The 7413-nt window shown below is 37.8% G+C and overlaps 1 pseudogene; it reads right to left on the bottom strand.

Annotated features, from left to right (window-relative positions):
• LOC110313804 overlaps positions 1-2041 on the bottom strand; it is a 6289-nt pseudogene extending 4248 nt beyond the window's left edge.
• Positions 2042-7413: the final 5372 nt, after the last annotated feature.

The raw sequence follows: 7413 nt of genomic DNA on the forward strand, positions 1-7413 counted from the left end.
GGGGGGGGGTTATAGGGAACTTTCGGGATAGCATTTGAAATGTAAATAAAGAAAATAATAATAAATAAATTTTAAAAAGACCTACAAACTCTAAAAAAAAAAAGAAAGGAATTGTGAATTTCTGGTTTCTTTGGAAATTCAGTTATGTCATATGATGTTTTGCTGAAGCAGCACAGATAAGAGGATGTTTTGCTCACCTTGTATCGAGTTGAAAATCTCCCCTAATTAGGAAAGGGGATAGCGCTTGAAATGTAAATGAAGAAAATGTCTAATAAAAAAAAGAAAGAAAATCTTCCCTTCTGTGACTTCGTAGACTATAACTCAACAAAGAACTTCTCATGGCTTCTTGTTGCTTCTGTGGATTCAGACTGGTGGAACCTTGCAGTTTCTCCTAGATAGAACTGTCATTCCTGGTTAATGAGAGGTGATTGCCAAGTGATTTGGACTGCTGATGATGATGTGTTTTGGTGTTTTGCTAGTGGACTGGATTGCTGACAACTACGATTGAAATAGCCCCAAAGAACTATTTCCAAACAGGTCCACAAGCTCTGTTTCATATTAACCTTTCTTTCCCACTACCTCTGGTGGATGGTGGGCTAGAAGAGAGGTTAAAACATTTAAGAAGGGAGGCTGCAGTGTTTAAGAATGCTTACTAAAGTAGGTTTTTTGAAAAATCTAAAGCAACAGAATTGTAATGCTATAGTTCTCCACGTCAGGGTAGTGCCTGCATGAAGTGCAGGATCCTAAGTAAACCTGACCACCCTAGTCTTTTCCTCTGTCAGTCAATTAGAGGGCACACCAAACGAGTCTATAGGTGCATGCTTGGGAGCAGGCAGAATTGTAGCAGGAGTAGCAACCCTAAACATGTGGTCAACTTCTTCATATAACTTGCTTGTGTCTTCAGAATCTGATTGGGCCCAATCACATATATACCATTTCCATGTGATAATAGATTGATGCTGTGCACAATCTACTTTATGGTTTGGTGGGTCAGAAAAAAAAAAAACCCATTTCATGATGGCCAACTTAGGTTACAAGGTAACTTAGAGACCCTTGCTCAAATGTTCAATTTCTACTAAGGCCCAAACAGGTGAAGAAATACCATGCAAAGGAAGAATAGTTGTCTGCATGTGATGGTAAAGGCAGGAATAGCCATCACAATGCTTTGTTTTCTTTTGGTTTTATGACCCAATTAGTTTCATTACAGTTGCTTATAATGGTATGAATGGGCGCCTTTATGTGACTACACCATGGAAGACTTCTCTCCCACCCACAACAAAACAAACAAACAAAAAAGAATATATAAGCTATATATGAAGAGAAGTCATTAAAAGACATAAAATCCATATAGAAATGTGGAGCTACAAATCTAAAGTAGCTAGGCTTTAAGCATCAGTAAGGCAAATGTGTTCTTCAGTGATAATTTGCTTGTTGTTACTTATAAGGTGTGTATTTTAATAAACTCGTCTCCAGTTATTGTATATGGAAGTCCTAGATGCCTTGACCCCTCTGTGAATTTTCTAGGAGGCCAAAAGCAGTGAATGATGGAGGGTACAGACTCCTAGTACTCCTCCTTGATTATCCATATCTCCTAGAAAGTGGTTAATGAGACCAGGATAGAGCCACTGATCCACACAGAATATGTGCATTTAATGGAGTGATAATCTTGATCCTCATAGTGCTAGGAGCCAGAGCAATTATCTCCTTCTTCGTCCTGTCATTGATACCTGATCATAGATTGGTGCCACCAGACACCACTCTGTTGACATAGAGGTGTTTTGTTTGGTTGACCGGTGTTTGTTTGTTTTTGCAAATATTGGCATCATACAATGATGGAATTAAAAGTAATTTCTTGGATGCTGCAGGATTTTGTAGCCATGAAGGAATGTTGAAGGAGACTCTCTGGGCAGTGGATCTACTCATTATCAATAGTGATAATCTGGCCATTATGCTGCTCATAGCCCTTCCCCAAGAAGTAGAAAGACACAGTGATGATTATGTCTTGCTCAGTGTCCATGGTGACATACAGAAGTATTTCCATGATGTCGTTATCAATTTCCCACTGGACTATGTAAGGAAACTGTAGCCACGCTTGGTCAGGATTTTCATGACATAGTCTGTTAGACACAAGCAAGCCTGGAGTCTATCACAGGTTTGTGGTAAGACCGGAAGCATCCAAGATAGCACCTACTGAATGGCTAAGAACAGCTGGGCTGTAGAATGTCTAAACATGATCTGGGTCATGTTTTCCTGATTGGCCTTGAGATACAGTCTGTCTTTGGTGAGTAACACCAGGGTGTTGGTTGGGGGGGGGCATGGACCTTATTATAAAAAGTATGGTGCCAGTTCTTCTCTGTGTCATCCCTGTTGGTGATAATGTTGTAACCAATGGACTACTTCAGGGTCAGGATGCCTCTGTTATTCTAGGCCTCATTACCCACACAGTTCTTCTGTCCCATGCCCAACAACACACCCTAGCGGAAGGCATCCAATTATGGAGGGGAAGGAGGTCTTGTGAGCATCAGAAGCTGCAAGTGTGTTTTTCCCATACTGGACCCATTGTTGTCCTAGTTGTTCATGGACAACTGAGTAGTGGGTTAGGAACAGCAATAGAGAAGCTGCAAAGAGGTCTGCGTTCATAAGGTAGATATGGATTTGGTAGCATCTTTGGTGATATTATATTTGTCCCACACAATGACTTTAAAAGTTTCCTAAGCAAACTTTCTAAACTTTACAAATTGAAACTATCATGTTTTAACAAAAATCAAATTACCTGTTTGCTTCTTTTGAAGAATAAAGTGATTTAACAAGATTTGGACCATGTTCTCAAGTGGCAGAAGGAAGCTACTGTGGGTGGGAGATGATTCTCAGTCCCCATGGATTCTATATCATTTCTGAATCTTTCATACCCATACAGTTTCACTTATTTATATTACTGTTTAGAATCCTGGAGGAGCTTGTAATTCCTGTCTAAAGTATCAAACTTCATGCTACTTTATTGAACAAACAAAATGCATCCCATCTGTTCACTCATATACTTAACAAATCGTTTGGGGTTTCTTTTTTTTTTTTCCTGTCTCTCTTTTCAGAAAATAATACTATGTCTTAGTGAGACTGTTGCTTCCAGGCTGTGTAAAAGGACATGCTTGCCATTACCCCAGACTCCCTTCTTCATTCTCTATATGGTCAATGTAGTCTTCTATTTGGTTATCAGCATTTGTTTGTAAAGAAGGACAGTGTGACCTCCCGGGCAGGAGGACCCTTTGAGTGAAGAAAGCCGTTAGCAAATCAATCCTAAAGTGATTTATTTCCAAGCAGTAGATAGCAAGGAGGCAGTGTATATTTATCATTTGGACAAGGCCTTAATAAAGATAAATTCAGAGTTTGAGTTCCTCTAAGAAAGTGGCTTTAACTTCCGACATATGCCAAAATGCACTTCACAGCTAATTAGGTGGTATTCACACATGCCTTGCAAGTGGGTTACAGCTAGGCAGTAGGATAAGAATACTTTCTACATTTAGATGTGCCATTGATGGTCTAAAAAAATCAAGGACCTTTAAAACTAAAAAGTAATGTCAAGAGGTAAAGTCAAGGAGATCCTCAGAGCCAATAATTAATGTATGTTCATTAAAAAAATCTATGGCAAGACTCTGCTCAGCCACATTATAGAGGGCATATAAACAGAAGGCTAGTCTTACCTCCATGTAATTAATAAAACCATTGTTGCTGAACTACATTTTAACTGTATCTCCTGTCACACAGACATGGAAACTAAAATATAGAATAAAATATTAGAACTGACTCTTTTATCAAACATATTTCAGACTCTTTCTTGAAAATCTGAACCTAAACCAGACTAAGACAAGCAAGGTACATAGGACTTGATATGTAGGAAGATTCTTACACATTGTCAGCAAGAGAGTTAGTACCTTATAAAATTCTGTTCCTTTGAGGTCTGCATATCTTTACCTTAGACCCTGACCTATTAATAATGTTTCTTTTGTAACTATAATGTTCTAAAACTAGCTGAAAGAGTATAAAGAACAAAAATATATACTTATAAGGTCATGTGCAGATGTGAACAGTATTTATTAGAACATATGGTGATAATACCATAAATCCTTATATGTCATCACTATAAGGAAAGACAGAGGCCTGTGTAAATTAATAGCTTGTCTTAATATCCATGTGATGCTGCCAAGAAGAGAGTCTACAGGTGAAGGCCAAAGGTCTTATCTTGAAGTTCTATGGGTTGTACTAGTGCATTAGTTGATTGAACCTGAGAGCTAATAGAAAACAAAACCGATTTCTTCAACTATGCTATTGCTGAAATCTGAATAATAAGATTCATTTGCTTGTATATTACTTTTGTATCATTGTAACAAAATTTCCAACATAAACCACTTACTGAGTAAAGTTTTACATTGGCTCACTACTTCGTAGTTTGGTAAGAGGAGCAAAGGTATTGATGGTGGGGGTTTGTGGAAGAAATTGCTTGCATCATGGTAGCCGGAATTAGGACCAGGCTCTAACTTTCAAAGGTCCATTCCTAACAGCCTACCTCTGCCAGCTAGAGCCTGTCTTATAAAGATTCCATAGACTCCCCAAACAATATACAATCTGAGGAAGAAGAACTCAAGATATAAAACTGCAGGGGATATTTTATATTAATACCATGATAGTTTGTGAAATCTTTCTTTGTATAGAATACAAAAGGGATCCTCAGCCTTCTCTTATTCTGATATAAATTCCAAGTTGAAAGTAATTCCAAAAAGAAAGAAAGAAAGAAAAGAAAGTAATTCCTGTTAGGAGTTTCCGCATGCAGGTGTATTGTGGTCAGAGACAATCAGGTCCACTTATTTTTCTCCATGTGACTAGCATAGATTATAATGTAAGTCCTATTTAAACTGTACACATATCATCTCTTCCTCTAAGTTCCATATCCCTCAGCATGACTGCATATATCAGAACTGAGAAAAGAATGGGCTAAAACAATGCCAAGTTGAGAGCGATCATTCTCATTTGCTTTAATTGATACCCAACTTGAGATTTTCCAAATGGAAGATCATTGAGTGTTTCCAGGTGAAAGAAAAAAGCCACCCCTTCAATAAAATTGATCAAATTGGCTCATGAAATGTTGTGGGCACAAGAAAAATTCACTTTTGTTAAACAGAGAGGCTCTTGGAAAATGCATTCCAAACATAGGCATTAACATTTTCTTTGAAAGAGTCGCAGCACATAGAGAGGAAAGTCGTTGATAAAATGTGATTTCTAGTTGCTGAGTTTCACTTAGCTCAGCTCTCTAGCATTTTCTCAGTCTGCCTAGACTTCGGGATTTTCAAACAAGTAATTATACTAAACAGAGTCCTGAAACTAGCATAAGTCATGTTGCCCTTCTGAAGTTTATACTCAACTCAGAATTAGATGAAGTCACTCATCAATTATTCAAGCAGTTATTAATTACCAGTAAGTGTTCAAGGCTTTATTCTTGGCGCTGGAGGGAGGCAGGGTGGAAGTGACAGATGCCAAAGAAATTTAGAGTCTGTTATGGGAACTGTCTAGTATGGAGGCTAAGATATGTATATGAATAGTAATATGGGGTACAAAAGGTTATACCTCATATGAGAGAAAAAATAGTACATTCAAAGTATGTTCTGTTGATGAATACATGGGTATCACCTGGGAGCTTGTTAGAAATATAGATTCTCACCCCCTAGCCCTGACCAATTGATCCAGACTCTGTAGTCTTAAAAGGTTCCTTAGGTTAGTCTTACATTCATTACAATTTGAAAAGCCCCTTAAGTGTAGTTAGTTCAGAGAAAGGAGAAATTCTTCCAGTTCAGGGGTCAGGAAAAGCCTGAAGGAACATGAAGGAACCTGGAGTGGACTTGAAGAATGTAGCACAAATTTTGAGAGAGCTATCAAAAAGTTGGCCACCGATTTTCCATGCATGTGACTTGGCTATATTGCCTAGCCTTTCTTGCAGTTGTGTGAGAATGTGACTAACTTACAATGTGATACGAGCAGAGCAGCATGTTCTACTTCCAGAAAAATGGTTTTGTCTTACTCACTCTCCATTCTTTCTAGTGTTGGAACCACAGAGTGAAGTGACACAAGGCTGGCTGCTCAAATGATGACCATACCCTCAGGGATGGTGCAACAATAATGCATCCATTTGACAACATATAAGGAGCCTAATGTCCTGAATGGTCATATAAAACAGGAACTAGTGTTCTGAGATACTCAAAACAAAACTATTAGATACATGAGAGGGAAATTAACTTCTCAAATTGTAAGCCGCTTTATTTTCTCATTAAATGTAAGTATGTTTATCTTAACAAATGTAGACATATGCAGTTCAAATACAGACAGAAGGTTAAGGATAAATCTGGTTGAGAGAGCAGCATAAGAAGTCCCAAAGGTACATATACCTGTGTATGGAATGTTCAAAGTATCATAATAATGTATCTGGCTAATGCATACAGTATATGGATTTGTAATATCAAATCAAATTAGAAAAGTGAAGTAAAATATATCAGATTACAGTTGATGATAACAGGAAGCCATTACCAATATAAGAAGGGAATGATAAAATGCTGGAGAGGCATATTCTGGGAAGTGGGTTTGGGGAGCAAAGGGAAGAAAATCTCCTTACGTTATTACAGTAGAAAAGCTGAATGATAATACGAACCTCAGAGAGCCGGGCATGGTAGTCCATGCCTGTAATCCTAGCACTGGGAAGGCCAAAGAAAGAGTATTGCTCTGAATGAATGGGAAGTCATATTGGGCTACACAGTAAGAACCTGTCAAAAATAAAATAAAACAACAAAATCTTCATGCAGACACGGCAATGCAAGTGCTGAAATTCTCAATTTAGGTACCTGTTCCAGAAATCTAGTAAGGAATTTGTATGCTCAGAGTCAAAAATAATTATGGAGTTCTCAGAGCAGAGTAAAATTAGTCACCATATAGAACTAAAATAAATCATCTGCAGAGATCTTTGAACGTAGATCTTGGAAAAAAGAAAAAAGAAACAATGTCAACATGAAAATCGTATCCTCATCAACAAAATCCACCATGTGAAATATGGACATATATCTATCATGTTTAGCATTCCTAGAAATTAAACTAAAATTGGATTTTGAATCAAGTACAGTCTCCTCAACGAGCAACTGCATTGTCTTTGGCTGTCTACAATAAACCTGATCTTTAGTGTTTTGGCCAAGACTCTAGTATATCCCAAATGCAATATACTATTCACTGGCATTTCTTGTTATTTATTTTTACTTGATTTTTTCCTTTCTCTGTCTCTCTGTCTATTTCTCTGCATCTCTCTCTCTGTGTATCTCTCTCTTTCTCTCTCTCTCTCTCTCTCTCTCTCTCTCTCTCTCTCTCTCTCTCTCTCTCTCTCTC

The sequence above is a fragment of the Mus pahari genome, chromosome X, assembly GCF_900095145.1.
Source record: "Mus pahari chromosome X, PAHARI_EIJ_v1.1, whole genome shotgun sequence".
Lineage (NCBI taxonomy): Eukaryota > Metazoa > Chordata > Mammalia > Rodentia > Muridae > Mus > Mus pahari.